The following is a 24936-nucleotide window of genomic DNA, read 5'->3' on the forward strand; positions in this document are numbered from 1 at the left end:
GTGCATACATGTGCATGTGTGTATTTGTGCATGTGTGTGAACAGGGAATGCTATATCATCCACAATTAAATTTCTTCTTTAATTAAAAAGCATTTTATGGAAAACCTAGAAGAATATGACCACCAAGACAAAGATAGGATCAGATGAAAGTCATTCCCTGACTCATCCACAGGAAAGCTTTTATAACAAAGTAGTTAATGCCAAAAATATACAAAATGTTAACTTTATAAAAACCAGACCTTTAAAGTACAGTGGAGTCTTTATAACTCTGTAAAATGAAATGGATAGTGACCATGACAATCTTGTGTAATACATAGAGGTTCCCTGTAAATTCCTTTATCTTCTGTCAAAAAATTAAATGAATTGTTGCACTCAGGATGACTTACTCATTTTTCTTTTGTTAAAAGATGAGAACCAATAGGCTGACCTTTCCTGCAATGACAATTACACTATCTAGAAAAATAACTTTGAGAGAAATAAAATTAACACTTAAAACTATCATGAAGAATAAAAGTGAGAAAGAGATAGGACTATTATCTAATTGAGCCATGAAGAGTGTGCTCAGGTGAGTAGAGTATTTGCCTTCCCAGCCTGTCGCCTCTGGCTAGGTCATGTGTCTTTGTCTTTCATTCTCATAAAAGCCCTGTTTGCAATCCACCCATTCATCCACCTATCTTTCCATCTGTCCATCCTGTCATCCATCTATCCATTCATCCATACATTCATCACCCTTCAATCCAACAAATATGTGTTCATCACTTACTAGATGTCAGCGGGAATACAAAATAGACAGTGAACAAAACCATCAATTCCAGCACTCTTGAAACTTACATCTTATGTAGGGGAAATAAATAATTTTTAAAAATGAGTAAGTCACATAATAAGTTAGATAATAAATGTTATGGGGGAAAAGACAAAAGAAAGAAGGAAATCAGGTGTGCAAAGGAATATGTTGTAATTTTTAGTTCAATCATCAGAGAAAGCATCACTGAGAATGTGATGCTTGAATAAAAACTTGTAGGATGTGAGAGGGTAAGTCCTGCAGATGCCTGGAGAGAGGGTTTATGATGCAGAGGTAACAGTAGGGAACAGTATCCCTGAGGAAATATTGTGCTTTGGGCTTAATTTAGGAGGAGAGGAAGTGGCTGAGATTAGACAGGTGAAGTCCTGGGGGTGGGACTGGCAGTGGCAGACAATGTGGAGTGTTATGGGCCTTGCACAGGTTTTTGAATTTTAGTCCAAGTGAGATGGGAAGTTCCTGGAAGGTTCTGTGCAGAGGACATGACTTGGTCTGACTTCTGTTTTAACAGGAATGCTTTGGCTGTGCTACAGAGAATAGACTGAATGGGGTGTCTTAGTCTGCACGGGCCACTGTAACAAAGTGCCAGAGACTGACTGGGTGGCTTATCAACAACAGAAATTTATTTCTCAGAGTTTTGGAGATTGAAAGCCCAAGATCAGGATGCCAGCATGAGTGGGATCTGGTGAGAGCCGTTTTCCAGGCTATTAGACTGCTGACTTATCCTGACATGGTAGAAAGCAGAGAAGGGGAGCAAGCACTCTTGTGACTCTTACAGGAGCACTAATGCCATCAGAGGGCTTCAATCTCATGACCTCATTTCACCCTAAATACCTCCCAAAGACCCCAGGTCCTAATAGCATCCCACTAGGGTGTGGGGTTTCAACATACCAATTTTGGCAGGGTGGTGGACTACACAAGCATTTAGTCCATAACATGGGGCAAGTGCAGAAGTTAGAGATCAAGGTGAGAAATGGTCGAGGTGGCTTGGGCCAGAGTGGAGGTACTGGGCCGTCAAAAAATTCTCTATCCCTATGTTATATTGAAATTATCTATTAATTCTTTCTCTATCCCTATGTTATATTGAAATTATCTATTAATTCTTTCATCCCCTCCACCTGCACAGTGCATTCCCAGCACCTATGACAATGCCTCACCTAGAAAAATCATAAAATCTCCTTTTTGGAAATAAGTTGTGCCCATTTTGTGGGTTCTACTGAATTAATTCTCAAGTTGGTGCTGTCACACTTCCCTAGCTCTCAGGCTGTTCCCTATGTTAATGCAGTGAATGGTCGATCCTCAAGGACAAGCCCTCCAGACAATGACCCCTGGCATCCTGTCCTGCGCACACTGGAAGTAGAGGAGCACCCTTACTGTGTGCTGAGTTAATTGAATGACCCAGCCTTCTGCTCAGAGCTGACAACAGATGCATGAAATGGGCTGAGGCTTGCCTTTTGAGAAGTGCTTTTTGGGAAGACAGTGGTGACCTCCAAACCTGGAGGAATCGCTATAGGGTAGGACAGGACGATCAAGTTCGGCAAGCCGCATCTGTGGCTGTAGTCACACTGGGCCACTTCATAAAAAATGGAGAGGAGGAAAAATGCCTATATAATTGCCTCTTGGAAAAGATTCTCTGTCACATTTCAGAAGCAGAGTTCATGGTGTAATGATGCTGGTAGTTAAGAACATCCAGATTTCTCCCATCATGTGATTTACTATTAGTTTGTGTGCAATGATGATGGCCTCTGTCCAGTCTGACTACCATAGTGTGGCACACTCAAAAGAGCTTAGATTTTTCAGATCAAACAGACACAGATTCAAATACCGGGTTCATTTCATTCTTTTGCTACTTGCATCAATTTGATTACCCCAATTTTGTCACCTGTAAGAGGGGATAATACTTTCAACTCACAGCATTCATGTCAGGATTAAGTCAAACTGTTAATATGAAAGACTTCTACACTGCTGGGCAATTAATAGCGAATTCTTCGCCCTTTTCAGCTGGTCTTATTGCTGAAGGGAAGCAGTAAATTTAATGAGCTTACTATCTGAAGAGGTGGTAGGAGCAGTGGTTCAGCCAAAAAAAAAAAAAAAAAAAAAGTAAGGATTTTTATAAAGCAAGAGGATAAATATAAACTTATAGTGGGTTATTAAGGGAAAACAGGATCTGTGCATATTTGACCCCAGTATGGTGGTTTTATTTGTAATTTGGAAGCTGTTGTCATGCTGTGAGAACGACAACGAGAATGTTTCCTTCATGGACACAGCCTTGGGCACCATGAAGACTGTGGTACAAAAGGCCAATGGAAACTGACAGTGCTCAATAGATAGGGAAGTTGGCGCTTATCAGTAAGAAATACTGCCAGTAATAATAACATATTCCAGTTTCTATATAGAGGCTGGGAATAGGCCAAGATCACAGTTAGAACAGAGCATAGGTTCTGTGCTCTACTTACAGAAGGGTTGTTTTTTTTTTTTTTCCTTCTCTTATTTTTGAGATCAGAACAAAGAAACAATTGACTGGATATAGAAGTTTCATGACAATTAAATGACATTCTGTTCAAGATAATTGTAGATTTACATTGTTTCCTTTTGACAGCTGATCAAAGGGAAATAAAAATTTGCAAGGCAAACTGCCCCTGTGTGGATCAATAAGTAAGCTGCTTACATTTAATTTTCTTCCTAGGATTTTGGAAGGCAGACTGAGAGATCTTTCCAGAATTTTCTTTCTCAGTTGACTCCTTTGGCATTGCCCTATATAATTACTTCAACTGTGCTGCCAGTGGGTGATTGTCATCTTCCACTACACTCAGGGGACTTTATGACTTCTCTCTAGGGCTTTTCTGTATTCCTATCTTAACCCCCAGTTAAGTACATTAACAGCACATTCTGATTACAGTCTTGAATTTTCTAGTATTTTGAGAACATGTCAAATGTGCAAATACCCATCGGCTCCTTCTCCTTTCTGTAGATGATTTTTTTTCCATGCTGTTGGCCTTAAGAAGCCTGGAGACTGATGATCTTTACATCTGTATTTGCTCAAAGTCTTGCCAGGATTGGCCACAAATATTGTTAATACCTTTGTCCTAAACAGTTCTTGAAATTGTAAGGGGGACCAAACACAGGATGTTGGTTGGACTGGTATTTTCCAATGGCAAGGCTTTATATGTAGTTCTTGAAGGAAGAACATTGGTGGTAAACAGAAGTTCCAGGACCTCATTTTTCAACCACTTCCAGACTCTGTCTTTGTCTTCTCTTTTGATTAAGTAGAGAATTTCATGGCCTTGCTAACAGCAGGAAATTTTTTTTTCACATTTTACATGCACACTATATTTCAATTTCCTAAAACTATAACTACTTGCCAAAAATATTCAGTCGTTCTATGAGGAAGTACCATTTGTCATCAGAAAACTTTTGAACTCTACATAAACGTAAAATATCAAAGGACATTTTTATATCCTCACATGGTTCATAAAAACAATTAGGCTGCATTTTATGGACTTCGTTGGGGTTGAATATGACTCCAGTCATTGGAAAGGGATTTCTTACTCATTCTTTGACTAATTTAATCAATAAAGTTTTAATTATAAAGATAGGAACTGTGTTAGGTATGTCAAACAAAGGAGATTTAAAGCAGGGGACTGATTTTAAAAGTAAAGCCTGAAGGAACAAAAAAGGGAAGATGGGTGAACTCAGACACCAGAGTGTCAATCTGCTACTGCTGGAAGAAGACACAGGGCGGCGGTGGTGCCCCAGAGCCCAGGCGCACACTCATTGCAGCTGCTGGAGTCTGCATCCACTTCCAAACCTCCAGCTGCTCCTGCAACAGCCAGGACCACTGGAACCCACCTGGGCTGGGAAGGAGCCCATCCTTCCAAACCGCCCACTGCTGCCTCTGTCAGAACAGACCCACCCTGCTATACCTGTGGCCAAAAGTGGAAGGGACCAGTGGCTTCTCTCCTCCAGACACACACCAGTGTCTCCCACTGCTTGGATCTAATTGGAAGTCAGTTGACAGGATCCTGGAGAGTGGAGCTTGTAGGGTCTACTCCCTGCAAAACAGAACTGAGCATAGAAGGAAAGGAATGGAATTAAGGGCAAACAGACAAGGGACCAGCTCATTTCTCTCCTTCACACAGAGGTGAAATGGGTTCTAGATGAACCTGGAATGGAACAACTCAGTGTATCACTCCCCACCTCCCCACTTCATGAATAAGTAGATGTCCACGTGGCTTTCTTTAAATTCTCCAAAGTCTTTTAAATTTTAAATAGCTTTCATTTATTTGATATTTAAGGATGGGATATGACTGGGGGAAAAAAACAAGCAATACATTCTGTAGTTATCTTTTATGACTTGTTTCTCTAGAAAGTTTTGGAGGGAGGCAACTGACATTGACCTGTGTGTTTACAAAGATGCCAGGGGCTGAACAGATATTTCTCATTTAACACTTACAACAACCTTATGAGGTAGGAATTACTTTTATCCTCCCAGAAAGCTGTGTCTCAGAAAAAGGTTCACAGTTCTTCATTTCCAGAGTTGGTGCAAGAACTTTGCCTAACGATTTCCAGCCGGTATGTGGTGGCCTATCTCCTGGAAAACATTAAGATTTTTTACTCACAACCCAGGGGATACCAGGATATAGAGAGAACAGGATTTGTAAATAGATTGCCAAGACATTTTTCCCACTGTAATGTTACTATGAGTTCAAAGAAACCGTGTACAATCCAATGTGTGGAGATACCCATCCGGGCTTCTAGAGCTCTCTGCTTGGATCTCCTTACCGCACAGGGTTCTGTATGGCTTTTATAGTATTCATTTGCTTGGACAAAGCCCATGAGGAAGGGAGGAATTTAGGTAGAGATTAACATAGAGTTGATATCATCACATCTCACCGGAGTAGATTAGGAATAGGCGAGAGAGAGATCTGTTTTGGAAGGTGCAAAGCTGTGTCTGGTAGGGGATTGAAATCTGAGTCTCAGTGAGTTGAGAAGCAGAGGTCCTAAATATAATACACAGGCAAGGAAATACAAATGACAAACACTTTTGTGAAAATATGTTCAACCTAACCAGTAGGAAATAAAAATCCAAGTGATGACAGTTATTATTTGGCATTTATTAAGCTAAAAACAATAAATAAATGAATGAATGAATGAGTGGCTTGTATATATAAACATACACATCTGTTGCAGTGCTGACAAGACTGTGGAGAAGAGGTATATTCACTTCTTGCTAGTGGCAATTAAAACCATTAATTTATTTAAAGTTTGAAGGGGCATCTCAGTGGTGCAGTCAGTTAAGTAACTGACTCTTGGTTCTGGCTCAGGATCATGATCTCAGGGTTGTGAGATCAAGCCCTGCATTGGGCTCAGTACTCAGCGTGGAGTCTGCTTGAGATTCTCTCTCCCTCTGCCCCTCCTCCTCCTGCTCATGCTCTCTCTCTCTCTCTCTCTGTCTCTCTCTCTCTCTCAAATAAATAAATAAATCTTTTTTAAAAAATCTACAGAGAAATAGTATCAACAGGCACAACAATTTTCGTAACTATGACTTCATAATCACTCTCATTATTCTTAAAGATAAATGTCAAAGAAGAAAAAGTAAGTGTATGAAGATGTTTGTATGTTGCTATTAATGATGGGGATAATCTAGAAGTAACTGAATTCTGCAGCAATCAGGGAATGGTTAACTATACCATGCATATCAGAACATTGGCATTTGAAACTGAAAGAATAAATATGGAGACTTTGAAGGCTCATAGAAGGTATTCATTAGCCCACACTGAATGGAAAAAGGGCAAACCTTTGGCTTCTAAAACCTTTGGCTTCTAGATTTGAGTGCCAGCTCTTGCATGAACTAACTCCCCAAATCAGGTCAGGTGTCTCAGGCAAATGAAGACTGAGTCTTCTCTAGTTCCTAATAATGATCCTTACTTCATGCAGCCTTTGTGAAGATCAAGCAGATAATTTACATGAAGCACTCAGCACATGCCAAGTGTAAAACAAGCCAAAAAAAAAAAAAAAGAAAAGAAAAGAAATTCTAACTATGTTTATTTTCTTTAGTTGTCAAAGTAAAGGTTAGAAGAGGACACGAAGGGAAGATCTTGTTGCAGGATAACGGGTGAATATTTTGAATATTTTTGAGCGTTTCACTCTGTCATGTTTTATCCCTTTTTAAACTTGAGCACTTTAAAAACTGTACTCTAAGCCCAGGGCAAGGGCCTCCCGCCAGGCCCGGCAGGCCGCGAAGGGGACGCCTTGTGTCTTTCCACTTTCCGCAGCTGTCCGTGGAGAAACTGCTGTTCTTAGATGCCTGATTATTCCACACCTGTGAGGGCATAGTATCGCTCCCTGAGAACCAAATCATGTTTGAAATTTTTGGTGTCAGGCGGTTTTTCAAAAACTGGATGGCTTCGCGCTTCCTCCGAATGCCGCATTCACGGCGGGTCTTCCTCCTGACCTGCGGGAACAGTGCCTCTTTCAGGAGGCTGCGGCCCAGTGAATGGGACGCTCTGAACCTCCTCTCTTTAGGGGTGTTATTCTGAAATCCTCATTGTTGGCAGTGCCCTCTTGGCAGCTGCATGGTAAAATGCATCTTTCTATCAATTCAATCTCTTTACTTTTATTTTTATTTATTTATTTTTGGTAGCAGATTGGCTAAAGAAGCAAAAGCCAGCATAGCTACACTTTATTTTTGTGCACCTGCATTATTTATGCTGTCAGAAACTCAAGGCAAATGGCTGAAACATAATTATTATTAGGTTGGGAACCACTAGGACAGGCAAAGAGACTCTAAATGGATGGCAGGGAAACAAAATAACAATCAGAAAAGAACAAATTCTAAAGCATGAACTCCTAAAACGACCTGCCACTTAACCGTGAAGAGGATGGCATCTTAACCGCGCGCTTTCTCTGCTCCCCAGGCTTCCCGGGGCTTGTCCCCTTGCCGTACCAAGGGGGGAGATGCTGCTTCCATCAGGCTTGCAGGGCGCCTTCTCAGGAGGAAGAATAGGGGGGGTTCTATTCTATTTCTATTCTGGCATGTGAATCCTTTCCAGAAGTGCTCAGTTTGGGTTTGACCAAGGAACAGGAGCTGTCAGGAGTGTGCAGAGAGGTGGGGGGCTCCTTTGTAAGGTAGGCATCCTAAATGTCTTCTGATTAAAATACCATCTTCTGATTTGGAAACGGATAGAAATTTTCTGGAGACCAACCCAAGGAAGAGATGTGAAGATGTCATTTTTTAGAGATTTTTCTGAGTATAATAATCACTAGGTTATCTTCGAACCTACAGGGTTTTGTGTGTGTGTTTTCTAAGATTTTATTTATTTGACAGAGAGAGAGTGTGCACATGTGAGCAAGCACAAGCAGGGGGAGGGGCAGAAGGAGAGGGAGAAGCAGGCCCCCAGCTGAGCAGGGAGCCCAGGGTGGGGCTCCATCCCAGGACCCAGGGATCATGAGCTGAGTGGAAGGCACTTAACTGACTGAGCCTCCCAGGTGCCCCTCCAGTCTACAGCTTTATGCAGTAAAAATGGGCAAGCAGCTGACATATGGGGAAGGGTCTGGGGTGCTTTGTAAAGGACAGATATGCACCAGAAGCCCTAGTCCTGAGACTTTTCTATGGCTCAGTCTGTACAAATCTGGTAGTGAAAGACATTCTCAAGATGTCTAGCGTCTGTGGAGAAAGAATCTGCTGAGGTTCATCGTGTGATGCGGTACATCATGCAAGGTGTGTCCTGAGCGCACCTAGGGGCCATTTGCATAGTGGTCTTTGTGCCCATAGAAGACGCATTTGTTCTATAATCAGTATGTGTTGCCTTTAGAAACAGAAAAAGAAATGTTAAAAGAACATTTCTTTAAAATGTTAATTGATCTTTATATTATAGCTTAGATGACTTAGGATCCTCGCTGCCACCCACTAGCTGCGTGTCCTTGAGCAGTGGCTCGGTTACATTGCCACATTGGCTTACACAGCCCTCCACACGCTGCTCTACGGTGGGCTCACTCACAGCGTGCCACTCACTCCTCTTAGCGCTCCGCCATCCTGGCCTCTTTTCAACTCCTCTATCATGCCAGGCTACCTCTCTCAGTAGGTTTCAAACTCCTGTTTTCTCGTGTCTCGTACATAACTCCTCAGTGATCTCCCTCTTCTCTTTCCTCTTCACTTATGGGTCCTGGTCTCAGGGAACTTTTCTATGAAATCCCGGGCTGAGTTAGGTCCTCCTGGGCTCACACCAGGTAGCTCTCCTTCTGTCTCATTCATTATTTATTAAATGTTGTAATTCTTCACAACTGTAAACTGCATGAAGCCAAGGTCGGGCTTTTTCTTACTCACTGCGATATTCCCACAGCCTAGCACAGTGCCTGGCATACAGAAAGAAATCACTGAATATTTTTAAATGAATGAACCAATTGAGCTAGAGAATCTCCAAGGTCTTTCCAGTTTTGAGAAATCAGTGGCACTAATTCAGTGAAGGACAAAGACGTGCTGATTGTGTTTGTATTGAGGCTCATTTGATCTCAAATGATGGAACACCTACTCAAGCTGGCTCGGCAAAAAGCGAAGTTATTGATATGATGCTGAGATGGCTTCTGGAACTTGTGGAGTTAACTGTAGGATTGGAAAGGTCATGGGGAGCTCAGAAGCTGTAAGTGGGTTCTTCTGCTATGTGGCTCTGACTCGAGGCCCCTCATCATTTTTCTGGTAGGTTTGACTGTTATTCATTCCTAAGTGGACAGCTTTGTCAGAAATGTTCCTTTCATCTTGACTCATGATTCTCCCCCTTTGGTGAGGGTTGCCCCCACCACCTCACCATCCCAGCCATTGTTTCCCCCATCCCTGTTTCAATAATCTCTTCTGGCGGTTGAGGATTTCATGGTGAAATCTCTTATTAAAAAATTGTTTGGAGAAAAGGTCAGTGTGAAGTTTTGTTGCTGAAATGTTTCTGAATCCCTTCCAGCCCTGGCACAAGTGCATTTGGCCACCATGGGCTCTTGCTCCTTCTTGGTGAGGTTGCTGATATCATGGCTGAGTTCGAGGAGACTGGCAACCTAGCATTAGGGGGAGCTGAACAACTGAGGGTCTCATTTTACATGTAAAAAAGTCAAAGTCCGAAAAGCTTTGGTGATGAACCTGACTCACAGACTGTTTTGGTGGTGGTGGTGAGGGACTGGGATTTGCGTATCCCCTTAGTCTCCACCCAGAGCCCTCCACTCCGTGCCCCAGAGATCACTATGCCTCTTCAGAGGGAACTTACATTTTGGTTGTTTGGTTGGTACCAACCTGAAAAATGTTGTGTCTTCCCACAGATAAGAGTACAGGAAACTCAAACAGCCTCAGGGCAGATTTGATAGGACAGGCATCTGGGTTAGCTTTGGTTATGAACCATCTCATCCCAGCTAAACTGAGAATGTACCTTTCCTGTAATGCTGGGTCAGGTCTTAGCTATAGATGCTAGCAAGAGAGCAGTGTGGTCTCTTGGTTTCTTTTCTTGCTTGCAATTCAGCATGTTCTCTGACTTGAGCCACATTCAGGCCAGCTCTTAAAAATATTGTTTTTGCAATGCAAGTCTTTTTGTAGATAGAATTTCTAGAATCAGAGGACTTGATGGAATGATCAAGCGTCAACAGGGGCAACCCTTTGCCTTCTGGGAAGGCTGCTGTGAAGACACTGCAGCACGTTTTCTAGTAGTGGGCTTGCTCCCAACTGAGAGGGCCCCATTTCAAGGTTACAGACTTCTTACAGTATCTTTACATGGCAGAAGGGGCAACAGGTTTCTCTGGACCCTCTTTATAAGGGCTTCTTCCTCATGCTCCAATCACCTCCCAAAGGCCCCACTCCCAATACTATCACATTGGGAGTAAGGTTCTTGACAAATGAATTTTAGGACACGAACATTCAGATCATAACAATTTCCTTTCCTTCTCCAGCTTCTAGAGACTCCTTGCACACTTGGCTAATGGCCCTTTTCTCTGTCTTCAGAGCCACAACACTGGGCCAAGACCTTTTCAAGCTGCCACTTTCTGCCTCTCTTCCATTTTTAAGAACCCTCATGATTACATTGGGCTCATCAGATAATCCAGAATAATCTTTCTATTTTAAGGTCAGCTGATTGGCAACCTTAATTCATCCTTGACATGTAAAATAACATATTCATAGGCTCCTGGGATTAAAAGAGAGACATCTCAGGGGGTGTGAGTGGAGAAAAGGGAGAGTATTAATTTGCCTATCACGTTACCCAAATACAATAAGTGAAATAAGTAGTCTGATTATTAGGACAAAAATCAAGAAGATGGATACCTCCTTTAGTCAAATGTCTTTCTGAAAAGTTGTAGTCAATCATTTTTTTCCGTAATTGAATTAGATTTTATATGAACCAGAGGAAATAGTTATGCTTTAAATGTTCTAATTAATTACTTTGCTACATTAAGACGTATATACATTTGATTTTATTAAGGCAAGATTCACATATTTTTCAGTGTTATAACATTTGTTTTATACTTGCATTTTAAAAAGCCCTATAAATTTGCAGTTCTTGGAGTATATGGTATGTGCTCTTTTTAGGGGTGGCTTTTTTAGAAGAGAATATCAGTGAGCTAATAAACTAATGTCTTATTTTCCCTCTTTTATGAGGAATAAATAATAGGCTAAATAGGAATTTATGCTGTGGTTTTAACTGTCATTAAGTGCTATTAAGTGGAAATATAGGCTATGGAAATATAGATCCATAGTTCTGTTGATATTAAGAATTGTTATAATTTACTCTTTAAGGAACTCAATGAAAGTATAAAATCACACTTTAAGTAAAATTTGTTTCTTAGAAAGTATTGACTTAGGGTAAACTGGACCTTAATTAGCACATTTGTTAATTGTTAATTAATTAATTGTGAATATTAACTCTGTCTCTTGAACTGTAGCAGATGCACTACTAATTTGAACATCATTTTTTATAACCACCTTGCAAGGTAGTTTAAGAGTTTGCATTTCACAGATAATAAAATCAAGGCTCAGAGAGATTAAGTCAATTGTCCAAAGCCACAGAGATAAAAGTCATATTTGGGAAGCCTACATATAAATCTGAGTGAACCCAACCCCAAAGTTCATACCCTTTCCATTCTAACATGCCAAGAATCGAAACAAACAAAGGGTGGTAGAAAGGGAGGTGGGCGGGGAGTGGGGGTGACTGGGTGATGGGCACTGAAGGGGGCACTTGATGGGCTGAGCCCTGGGTGTAATTCTATATGTTGGCAAATTGAACACCAATAAAAAATAAATTAAAAAAATAAATAAATAAATAACATGCCAAGAATCCTTGATGCCAATGTTTTGCACAAAAACTCAACAAAATATATGACTTTGGGTTGAAGATGAATTTCAGGATTGCTTCTCTCTTCTTGTTGATAGGAACTGCATTTTCAACAGGCACCACAAGGAAGCCATCTAGATTCTTTACTCCTTTTGGTTTTATTTCCTTATCCCTGAGAAATTCAAAACAATAAAATGCTTGGTGATTTGTAAAAGTCAGATTTGTAAATGTGCAACAGTGTCAGTCTGACAGCAAAGAATGAGTTATGGTTCTAAAGCAATCTTCCTAAAAAAGCAAAACTAAAGATCTTATTACAATATTTGCTTTAAATGTACTAGATGTCACTGATAGAAAAGTGGCATTTTGCAGCTTTTCTTTTGTATGGGAAATTAAATATAAAGAGATGATTTGTGGACAATTTTTCTACAAAACAAAATCCTTAGTTTGCTGTGAGACATTCTCTCTCTTTGAGAAAATAATTTATTTCTCTTATTCAATCTATGAAAAGGCAGGCAGGGTGAAAGGAGAGGCCATTTTTATTCTTTGAATGATTTTGTTGTCTCTTTTCTCCTTTTTCTTTATCATCGAGCCATGCAATTCCTGAGTGTCCAGAAAGACCTTAAGGGATCTTTCATGAATATTATAACTAAAGGGCGCTAGTTTAATTTGGAGAAATGAAGAGCTATTATCTAGCACTTCTTCTTTAACGCTTTTGAATGTATTGCAATTTATTTTCTTCTCTAAGGATTCCCGGGAATTTCATGAAATTCCATAAACTTACTTAACAGGTGTCATTTCCCTTGCACAAAGTTCCCCAATTTTTAAGAAAAAATTTTGAAGTAAGCATTACACCCAACACGGGGATTGCACTCATGATCCTAAGATCAAGAGTCACATGCTCTCCGCTCACTGAGCCAGCCAGGAGCCCCACAAAGTTCTCAACTTTTTTGATGGTGGAAATTCTAACAGTTGGAAATAGGTTTAACATGCACAAATTGTGCCTTAAATAAGAACTTTCCTTTTCCTTCTCTCTCTCTCTCTCTCTCTCTCTCTCTCACACACACACACACACACACACATCTGGAAGGAAGTAATGTAGGACTAGAATGGCAGCTTTTCTCCAGGAAGGCTTCAGAACCCAGGCTTCTTCCCACTCACTTCTCCACCATATATCTGTAGTGTATGTAGCCCATTTCTCCGTGGTCCGCCGTGGTGCCCATCACCTCCATGCTCCCAAGCAGAAAGATGGTAAATGGAATGAAAAAGAGAAGTCTAAGAGCTTAGACAAGTTTGTTTGCTCATTTGTTTTTAAGGAAATTCCTGGAAGCTACACATGACATTATCTATTTACATTCAATTGGTCTGTCCTTAATCACAAAGCTACAGACCTACAAGGGAGGCTGGAAAATAAAATGTCTTTGTTCTGGCAGCTATTTCCCAGCTAAGCATGCTACTTCTATGAAGAGGAAAATGAGTATTGGGGGACAACTGGCAGCTGCAGACATAATAGCTGCTCCTTTAGATCCCCGAAGGGCCATCATGTGAACCAAAGGATTCAATTTACTCTTTGTAGCATCAAGGAGCAAAACATGAGCCTGACATGAAAGTGACGGGAAGGGGACATTTGGTTTGAGATTATAATAAGGGAGAACTTTCAAACAGTTGGAACATTCCCACAATGGATGACTTGACATTTTGTAGTGGAGAGCTCACTACATCAGTATAGGCATGGTATAGGGAGGATTTCTCCACTGGAAGGAAGCTAGGACTGGCTGACACTAAGGTATCTTCTATCACAAGAATCCAGGAACCTGTGAAATATATTATTTTTTAACATCTGCAGGATCCACAATGATGCCCTTTTCTTAAAACACACATATTGGTGTGTTTTTTTCTTGCTCATTCTTCTAGGTGTTTTATAAATTCTATTTGTTTAAAGAATCAACTCTGGATTTCTCATTTTCAATTTAATTAATATCTGCTTTCTTCATAATTTCCTTCCTTTTACCTTCTTTGTTTTACTTTGCTCTTTTTTTCCACAACCACTCGAGGTAGAGACTTAAATTGTGGATACTCATTTAATTTTAAAAAATTAAATGCTTGCACTGATTCAGAGTCAAATGAAATAGAATCATGAAAATAAGCCATAAAGCACAATACAAGGGTACTATTCATACCACTATTTACTGACTGCCCAGTAACCCTGTGAAGACTAATTTAATATGGCTTTCTTTGTCTCTTGTCCTGATCTCTGCTATGTTGTCTGCCACATTTGGTATCACACCCAGCTGTTAGGCTTCACTAACTTTTTGCTGATTGGGCTAGTGTTTCTTAAAATGCTCTGGGGCATAAATTGCTCCATAGTCTCATCCGATTACATTCATCAAAGGATTTTTTTTTTAAACATTTTTTTAAATCTTTATTTATTTATGATAGTCACAGAGAGAGAGAGAGAGGCAGAGACATAGGCAGAGGGAGAAGCAGGCTCCATGCACCGGGAGCCCGATGTGGGATTCGATCCCGGGTCTCCAGGATCGCGCCCTGGGCCAAAGGCAGGCGCCAAACCGCTGCGCCACCCAGGGATCCCTCATCAAAGGATTTTTGAGGCCAATCTTTGAGTTTTTTTTCTGACCCCAAAAGGGCTATTTTTAGCAGTTTCTTAGCTGGTTCTCTCTGGTAAACTATTGGTCTTCTATCAGTCCCCTCTGAATTTTTACCACCTAAATCTCCATTGTTTTTAAGAGCACCCTTAAAATTGAACTTCCCCACTCTCTATTTTAAATAAAGTTATTTCCTTTGGGAAGATCTTCAGAGTTCTCTATTCTTATGGACTACCTCTCTGAAAAAACTCTAAGTAACTACTCTGGGCACTGGTCAATGGTGGTGGCCTCTGGTCTTCTCAGACTGTCTCTGACATAGAATCTCTGTCCTACAAGGGAACTGGGCTAAGAGCAATAAGACCCCAGCATTTTTTTAACCTATTGTACCTGGAGTAGAACCTGTACTCTTGCGAGTGGAGTTGAGGTGGAAGAAGGAAGCCCCCAACTTCTTAGCTGCACTGGTCAGGAATTTAACATGAGAACAAGAGAAATGCTGATGGCCTGCCTTTTCCAGTGAGGCACTACATCCTTTGACTGAGAGCTGAAGGGAGAAGGAGATCAATCTTATTGGTCACAACTTCCAAGGATTTAGCCTCCAACAAACTGAGCTAAGGATTGGGAAAGAAGTGAGTCATGACTCAAGTGCCACAGACTCTCAATGTTCTTATCAAGTTTCAGTATATTTTCTTGAATAAACATCTTTTCGTTGGCTGTATGCCAATGAAGATTTTCAGAGACTTTAGGATATTTTAAAGTATTTTTCACAGTTATGTTTGTTCCACTGGGAAGCAGGTCCATGGAACTCCTCAAAGTGCCATTCTAAAAGTAGAACTCATGTGTGCATGTGTGTGTATTTTGATATATTTATACATTTCCATTAGTGCTTTAGGTACATACAAGTTTTGATGCATTGTATTTTGTTGTTCAGTTCAAAATATTTCTGAATTGCTATGTAACCTTTTTAATCCATTTGTTACTTAGAAATGCATTGCTTACTTTCCATTTAGAGGTTTTCTATTTGTCTTTAATATTAATTGTTATCTTTCTGCCTCATTGTGTACAAAGAGTATATTCTGTGATTTTGATCATTTATAATGTGTTGAGACAGTCCTAGGGTCCAGCATGTAGTCAATGTTGTTAAAAACATTTGAGAAAAAAAATGTGTATTTTGTAATTAAGATTATTCTTCATATGTTAATTAAGCTAAGTTTTTTGTCATTGAAATGTTCTATATCTCTACCTTTTTTCCCCTATTTGTTTTATGAGTTACTGAGAAAGATATGTTAAATCAGTACTATGATTATGATTTTTTCTACTTATCGCTATTTTATTAGGTGCATTTGTGTATTTAGAAAAGTGAATTATGAAGTGTTTCTCTATATCTCTAGTAGTATTTCTCACTTATATTACTACTAACCACTATTTCTTGATAGTAATATTGCTATAGCAGCTTTTGCTTGGTAGTTTGTGTATCACTTCCCATTTCTTGTATCCAATAAAGTTAGAATTTGCTTATTAATATAGTCTAATGTTTGTAGTCTTTTAATTGGAGTATTTGGTTGGTTTAAGTATTTTGGCAATTACTGACATGTTTGAGATTAAATCTTTGATGTTACTATTTATCCTATCATTTTCTTTCTTTTCTTTCCTCCTTTCTTGCTTCTTTTGGGAATCAAGTAATTTTAAAAGTGCTTTTCCTGATCTATTAGTTTTTAGCTATGTATTTTTTTGTTCTTTTAGTGGATATGAGGATTACAATGTGCATCCTTACCTTATTAGAGACTTACTAATTAGTACTTTTACCAGTATACAAGAATCTTAGAACATCTTAGTTCTATTCATCCTCTCTTACCTTTTGTGCTAATTTTGCCCTATATTTTGGATCTACCACATTTTAAGCCCCACAGGACATCATTTTATAAAATCAGTATTCATTTAGATTTATCCACATATTTGTCCTTTCTGTATCTTTGTGTTTCCAGCCAAAATTATTTTTTCTCCCTAAACATCTTTTTCTAAATTTAGTGTAATTCTTTTGAAACAAATGCCCTCAGTTTTTGACTGAAAATGTCCTATGTTGTCTTCATGTAAAAGAATTTAATTAAACTTTTATTTTGAGTTAAGTGTAGATTCACATGCAGTTGAAAGAAACAATACAGAAAGAATCCAGATATGTTTTACCCACTTTCCCTTAAAGGTAACATTTTCCAAAACTGTAGTATGATATTACAATCAGGATACTGACATTGATATAGAAGCTGTCAAAGTACAGAAGTTTTTTATCACTACAAGAATCCCTCGTGTTGTACTTTTATAACATAAGCACTTCTCTCCCACCCATGGTCAGTTTAATTTCTGGAAACCACCAATCTGTTTTTCATTTCTAGAACTTTTCCATATCAATCGTGTTATATAAATGGATCATATAGTATGTGATCTTTTGAGATTAGTTTTTTCACTCAAGAAAATTCTCTGGACATTCATGTAGGTTTTTGTGTGTATCAGCAGTTTGTTACATTTTAATACTGAATAGTATCCCTTGGTGTGGATATACTAAAATTTGTTTACCCATTTCACCTATTGAAAGCATCTGGGGACACCTGGGTGGCTCAGTTGGTTAAGCTGCTGACTCTTGATTTTAGCTCAGGTCATGATCTCAGGATCCTGGGATCCAGCTCTGCATCAGGCTCCACCCTCAGCACAGAGTCCGTTGAGGATTTCTCTCTCCTTCCACCCCTCCTTCCCACTTGTTCACACTCACACGTGTTCTCTCTCTCTCTTTCTCAAATAAGCAAATAAATCTAAAAAAAAAATAAAAAAGCATCTGAATTGTTTCCAATTAGTATCCATCGTAAAGTTATAAGCTTTCATTTACAAGCCTTTGTGTTAACATAAGCCTTCATTTCTCTGAAATACCAGGAGTACCATTGCTGAGTCATATGGTAGTTGCATGTGTAATGTTTTTGAAAAACTGCCAAACCATTAATGATAGTGGCTGTATCATTTTACAGTCCCACCAGCAATGTATGAGTGATTCAGTTTTGATATCATCACTATTTATATTTTAGTCATTTTGATAGTTGTATAGTGATATCTCATTATGATTTTTCTTAACTTGCATTTCCCTAATGGTTTATGATGTTAGAAAATCTTTTTGTGTGTTTGTCATCTGTACATATTTGGCAAAATTCTCCTCCTGTCTTTTGCTGGTTTTCTAATTGGATTGTTTGTTTTACTGTTGAATTTTACAATTAAAAAGTCTTCTGTTTGCCTTTAAAGTTAATATGACTTCATGGTATTGCTGCTTTTAATATTTTGTCATTGCCTTTAGTTTTCAACACTTTGGTCATGTGTGATTTTCTTTATTCAATCCAAATAGTTGTTTCAGTGAAGACTATAATAATTTGGGCACAATTTTATTCAGGAAATTTTCACTATTGCACTTTGCCCATTTTCCTTGATTCAAATCTTCCTGATTAAATTTTTCTTGCCATATTATTCTTTAGGTCAAAGTTAGATTGAGATCATTAGAGTTCCCAGATGCAGAAAAGAAAAGTTGGTCTTCTCTCCCTCATTAGAAATTAAAAATAAAAACAATTCTCAAGTATAAAATAAACATAAATAATTCAATTCTTTCTAAAAATACAGCTAATGTAAATTATTTCCCAGCACTTATGTAGCCAGGCTTCTGGAGTGTAGATCCTGGCTCTGCCATGTACTAGGTAGGCCAGTTATTTGACATCTCTATGCTTATGTTTCATCAGCTGTGAGATGTGGAAAGGAGTACCTGCCTCCTAGGGTTATAGTGGATGATTTAGTATCTCTACAGCACTTAGAACAATGCTTCATGTATTAAGTGCTCAATTAATATCAGTTACCATAAAAGATTAGCCAACATCAATAGCAATAGCCATAAAATACATCATCATATAACTTATGTACACTCATAAAAAGTATTCATGATTTAGTAGAGATAAGTTTGATTTACTTGGTAAATTTATTTGAACCCTTTCATTGCTATATAATGTGATAACTTCAGAGTTTTATTTTTTTCCTTCCTTTGCCTTTTTTGGAGGTTGAGGGAAGCTCTTTCTTCTCAGTTAGTGGGAAGAAAAGAGAACCATTTCTCTCTGTTGCCAGCATTCCCAATAGTTGAGACACTCAGCATTTACTGAGCGCTCATCATGTCCTGGGTCCTGTGCTAACCCCAGAGTTGTAGAGATGAGTAAGAGTCTGTCTTTCCCTGAAAGTCTTTGTAGACTTATCAGAATCAGACAGATAAACCAGAAATGACATACCCATTAAGCCATCTACCCTGTGGCCAGGAGTCAGAACTTTAGAATACACTGACTTTATAATCTTCACAACAACCTTAGGATGTAGACACTTGCCCAGATGAGTTTTGAACCCAATGTCTCCAAAAAAGAAGTCCATGGCCTTCCCACTAATATTAAGATGGGGAGACAGGAACATTTTTACCTAGAATTATCAAATAAAAGGCTGATTATAGTTGTCTACTCATGGCACATACCAACTGTTAATTCAGATGTGTGAGCCCAAGTCAGACTCCTTGTTTGGTATTTATCAGTTATTTCCAGCAAAGTGATCAAACTAATAATAGGCAGCCTTGACATTCATACAGCAAGTGAAAACTATGGTGTAGAACTATCTTTGAATGGGTATTTTTAAATTCAGTGAATCATTTTCACCTAAAAAAATGAGTTATCATTTAAAAAATAAAATGACACATATTCCCTCAATGTGGTGGGCTGTGATTGGAGAAACCCTCATCTGTATTTCCTATGATATTTTTGACTACATTTGCATTAATTAGCCAAATCGGTAGAAACCTCAGCTCCAACTGAGATCATCCTCTCCATTTCACCCTTGCAGGTGACTGATAGCTTCTTTAGCTGTAAGAAGAATCTTTAATCCTGGGTAGTTTGCAAAGGGAAAATGAGTGATGACAGGTTGGAAGCATGCTATAGAAAGGATGATTTACATGCAGCCACTTTTCATTTTGAAGGTCAGTCCACTGATTATTTTAACTTATAATGAGTTTAAGCCCAAGTCAATATATAGTAAAGCATACCTATCATTTAAAAATGATAGAAAATTCAAAATGAAAAGATGTTAGTTTTTGCTAAATTTCAAACTAAATTTCAAATTAAAGCAAGCCCTGAATTTTAGACCTATTCAGAACTGAGAACTTCTTATTTCAGAGGACATCACCTTTTGGCAGAGCTTGGTACTGCAGCTTTACTCAGATGCTGGAGCTGCAGAAAGAGAACACGCTGCTCAGGCAGCCAAGGATCTGGAATCAGAAGGATCATAAAACAGGCAGCTCCGAGGACATGGGGCCCTGGAAAATCTGGAAAGACATGCTCTCTCTCTTCTCTTCCCATTCCACTCATTACTATGATGTGCATTTCTGAACAAAGACCCAGAACTATAACTGAAAAAAACTGCAAAATTGTGAATTGTGGCTGTTGCTGAAATCTGCCCCTGGTGAGACATCTCTTCCCAGTTAATGGACCTTGGGTTCAATTAACCACTTGTTCTTGTGCCCACAGGCAAATTCCCAACTGTCATGTCTCTGAAATCACTAAAGCACTGCAGCTTGATTTTACTTTTGCACTGCTACAGCTAATAGCTTCAGGAAAATAACTTTTCAAATATAAACGTATCTTTTCTTCCAGTTGGGGCTGGGACAGAAGTGAAAGAAAAGGAAGCTGGAATAGAAGGATTTTATAGCCACATTTTGGACATTAGTCTTTGTTCAACAAGAACCAATTTCTGACAATGAAGAAATTTCATTCTTTGAGAGTGGCACAAATGTAATCATGTAATCTGCTTAGGTGGTTTAGCTTCCATTTATATTTTGTAGTACTCCGGGAGCAACTCTTTTTTTTTTTTTTTTTTTGTAAGAGCCAGAATGGAAATCCTTGTAACACTAGCATGGAAGGGTCCTTCAGGTTCTGAGAGTAATCTCCTTCCCTCTGCCTTTTAGCCCTTTTGCCCTTTGAATGAGTATACATTTTCTGCATGTATTTTCCAGAGTGCTTTCCTGTGGACTTCATTTCACTTTGTTTAATTGGCTTTCTGTTAATTGAGAGGGAGGATGAAGTAGGAAATAAGCATGTGTGGCGAGTGAGAAATAAGCAGGGATTGTCCTAAAGGAAAAGAAGCTGAATGTGCAGGACCGTCCCTCTATACTGCTGCTCTAGGCTTTCACGGCACTTTGTGTTTGTGGGGCATTACCCATTTACTCCGTGCTGAGCCCCAAAGGGCTGTGGAGGAGAGCATTCAGGAGGAGAGGATTTGGCACCTGTATGGTGACCTCAATGCAAGGGTCTAAAAGCATTTTAAATGTACTCACAAGGTGTTTTAATGTGGTACTGTTTTGCTACTTTGGTCATCATCCTTGCATGGACATTTTACAGTGCAGGACTCCGGAATTCATCAGCCAAGTTTCTCCCCTTGGTGTCAGAGTCCTTAGATTCTCTCATCCGACCCTGGGCCTGGGCCACTACCCCCATGTTTCTTGTATTTCTTTCCATCACTAGCATGGTCTCAGAACATCAATGTGGATTCTTATGGGGTTTTTTGACGATATCTTTTCTTCCAGTTCCTCTTGAGTTTCTGTTTTTATCCATTTGCTTACAGATAGCTTTAATTAGCTCAGAAAACTTCCCCCAGAATTTTTCAGTTTCTTTCCTTCTGTTCTGGAGGGAGAGAGACACGCTTCATGCTGGTGATAAGGAGACCGGTGGGAACTTACTTAGGGTGGCATGCATTTTCCTGCGAGGAACTAGAAGGAACAGACACCAGTCTTCAAGAGGAGAGTTGTAGGCATGCTTGAGTCACAACTTCGGAGGCTGAGGTTGTCGGGGAGCTGTCCGTGATGATTGTGGGGTGCGTGTGTGTGCACACACATCCCCTACAGTGACAGATGACCTGTTGAAATAATTTCAGAGCTGTTCTCTGGTTGCTACGACAACCAATGCTCTCTTGGCTTTCATCTGGCCATGTGACAGGGACTTTGACGTCAGCTGGAGGCAGACTCTGTGGCTGAGTCCACACAGTCAAAGGCCCCGGAGAAGCTGGTGGATGCGGCCGCGCCTCCTGCCGCTGCTCTGCGCCTGCTCTGCTCCTGCTCTGCTCTGCCCGCCGCCGCCGCCGCCTCCCGGGGCGCAGAGCATGGACTGTTAAATCCTGCGCTTCTTTTGTGTGAGGTAATTAGTCGGCTTTACATACAATAGTTAGATGTTTTATAGATTATTGCGGTTTTCCCCTCACTTTTACCTCCTGCAAGTTTGTCTTCATGAGCAATTATTGTTGTACCAGGGGGAAAAAATGTGAAGCAGATTCTAGTTGCTAATTTTGTGCGGAGTCTCTGGAATTTGGTTAAATTTGGATTAATGTTCTCTAAAGTAAAGTTAAAATATAATCGCCCTTCTTGCTCAACATTTGCTAACATGACATTATTCAGAGATACGGATTTTGCAGCTTGAGCCAAATATTCCCCGTTGAATTCCAGGAATCCTCCCTTCAGCATTGTTTTGGGTTTCAAGACTCCAGCATAGTCTTGCAATATGTTGCTAACTGTTTTGTGTTTTTTTAAATTGTTACCCATTCTGAATCAGCCTAGAATAGTTTGGAATTTGGTTTCTATCTTGCTTGCAACATGCATAATTAGCAACAATAGACGCAGGGGGGAAAGAACATTATACTTTGAAACAAAAGTTGGGTTTTTTTCTTGTAAATAGGGTATTCTGAAAATACCAGGGAAACTGTCAACAGCTTCCTGTTTAGAGAAAAATAATCTAGAATATGCCAAAGAAGTTGGGGTGGAACCTCTTATGTATGTGTGCATGCAGTTGCTTTTTGGTTGTTAAAGCAAAGTGCACATTGTCAGTATCTTCCTTTGCAAATTCAGCAGTGGAAGAGAATGGCATTGGATAGTCTTCACCGAGGAGTCATGTAAGCTGTTCTTCTATTTAAGAACTGAAATATTGCCCACAGAAGGAAATGATAGCACTAAAACTGCATTATCATTGGTAGATGTTATTTTAATTCAAATACAGATATAGTCACTAATATTTGCTCTCAATTTTGAATGAATAATTTGATGACTGTGATTAATAAGGCCTTTATCTCCTTATTCCTATTGCAGTATACAATGCAAATTGTTTTATTTGCCTTTTTATAGTTCATTTTTTCCCCAAGTTTAGTAATTTTGGATTTTCTATCATTGCACGCAGATTGAATGATTTTGTAGCTTGTAATTCAAAGAAAAACCCTGGCATTTAAGTTAATCAAAGCCTGCCTTTATAACCAGGTTTCTAAATCTTACAAATTCAACAGGAAAAATAGGCAAATTTTAGGGCAGCACATGTAATGTACCTATTATTTTGTTGGCTAGAAAATAATGGTTTAACTGTGTATATGAATAATATATATTTTGTGATATATGTATTATATTTCAATGTAATACAAGAATATATTGTTGTTATTTTTTATATTCTTTATTAGTTTTAAAATTCTGATTGCATTTTTTTTTTGGAGATGAGAATTTTGAACAGTATTTGGTTTCAGTGATAAGTGAATAACTGAGTGCATTAATAATTTTTCAGTAGCTTTCAATGACTGAATATTCATTGAACTGACTGGCATTTGATAAGTCTATTTTGGGTCAGAGTCCTCATGGAGGATTTTCCAAAAAGTCTAATGTGCTTACAGTGCAGGTATATCTACTGAGGCATCATCTCGTCATTTAATTTATCTCATAATTACACTAACTCAGAGGCCACACTCTTAACACCCCCTAGAAATATGTTAATTGATTTTTAACATTTTAAATAAGCATGAACAGAACTAGTAGCATGTCATTTAAAAATACTATCTTTGATGGAGTACTTTGATGTTTGCTTCTTTTATGAAAAATAAGTAATTGTCATTATAGTTTAGATAGCAAAGATTTCTTTTTATCTCCCTTTATGATGTTTTAAATGAAAGTTCTTAAATGACTATTTCAATGCCCTTATAAAATACACTGGATTTCAGCAGTGTGGCATATAAGAGAACAAGTCTGTTGATGGCAAAATGTCATGATAAAGTTTATCACTAGGAGAGAAACCTATGCCATGACCTCAGAGATACTCTGGAATCTACAGGTTTTTTCTTGTGGCAAAATGAAAAAAAAAAATTACTCTCATCACAGTCATCTACTTAAAGCAGTGAGACTGTGCTGATTTCAAGGTCAAGTTTGTTTCAGCTTCAAAAGATAGCAAAGAATGATTTGCATTGAAATCTGGTTGTTCTTTGTGTACAGTTTCGGGTTGTTGTTGTTGTTGTTGTTGTTGTTTTTTTAACATTTTTGGTGTCATGGGCTTCTTTGGCAACCTGGAAAGCCTATAGACTTCTCAGAATGATGCTTTTAAATGTTAACTTATTCTTAAATAATACAAGCTAGCAGCAGGTATAGCTATCATAATTTTGAAGTAGTAATGAGTGTAAAAGATATTTCAGAATATCTATACTGACTATAACGTGATGTGAGAATATCCATGATTTCTCTTGGTGACAAAATCACAGGTACTGTGGTTTGTAGCCTACATTTTAATTAAAAGAAATGCTAAATTTCAGTTTGAGACTGATGAAACTCAAAGTGTAATGTTTTTCCCATCTGAGTTCTTGGATCCTCTTGAATTCTATCCACCCCTGAGTTAAATGATATGTGAGCAAGTGATGCCAAAAGGTCTCAGAACTGCATCAGACAAAACACACACCACCATTTCCACATTCAGTTACACATCTGATTTTATTCTGTAAATGTGTGAATTTCACAGTATTCTCAAATTTCTGTGTGAAAAGGGATCATATATCCAGACAGCTACCAAACTAGAACTTTTGTTTATTTTCCAATCCATAGGCATTCTTATGTTACATGGATTGGGAAACTCTTACCTCATTAGATAGGAGTGAAGAGGAAAGACTCATAGTGTTAATGCAAGTTATTCAAGTTAAAACCATGGACCACAGAAGTAAGACTAAAGCTAGTTACAGAACAGCCTTTATTCACTCAGGGAAAATAAGCTAGTAGTACTCAGATGAAGAACACAGGATGTTATGTGAGGTCATTAGAGAGCTTATGTAACTTTCTAGTGTAACATAAAGCACATACTTGTGTGAATCTGTAAGTTGGGTACTCAGAATAGAACCTGCTAGTTTATCTACC

The 24936-nt window shown here is 38.9% G+C and overlaps 1 protein-coding gene across 22 annotated transcripts in view; it reads left to right on the top strand.

Moving 5' to 3' along the window:
* The window catches only part of NCALD (neurocalcin delta), a 377474-nt gene that overhangs the window by 272779 nt on the left and 79759 nt on the right, over positions 1-24936 (top strand). Inside the window, exon 1 of one of the 22 annotated variants that reach the window (XM_025994784.2) lies at positions 21401-21931. The exons of 18 other annotated variants lie outside the window; for them this stretch is intronic. The gene's annotated coding sequence lies outside the window, so the exon portion shown is untranslated. Of the gene's footprint in view, positions 1-21400; positions 21932-22592; positions 22680-24936 lie in introns of those variants that run through there. 3 more of the 22 variants (XM_025994783.2, XM_072734136.1, XM_025994785.2) reach the window with 3 other exon arrangements.

The sequence above is a fragment of the Vulpes vulpes genome, chromosome 13 (assembly GCF_048418805.1).
Source record: "Vulpes vulpes isolate BD-2025 chromosome 13, VulVul3, whole genome shotgun sequence".
Classification (NCBI taxonomy): domain Eukaryota; kingdom Metazoa; phylum Chordata; class Mammalia; order Carnivora; family Canidae; genus Vulpes; species Vulpes vulpes.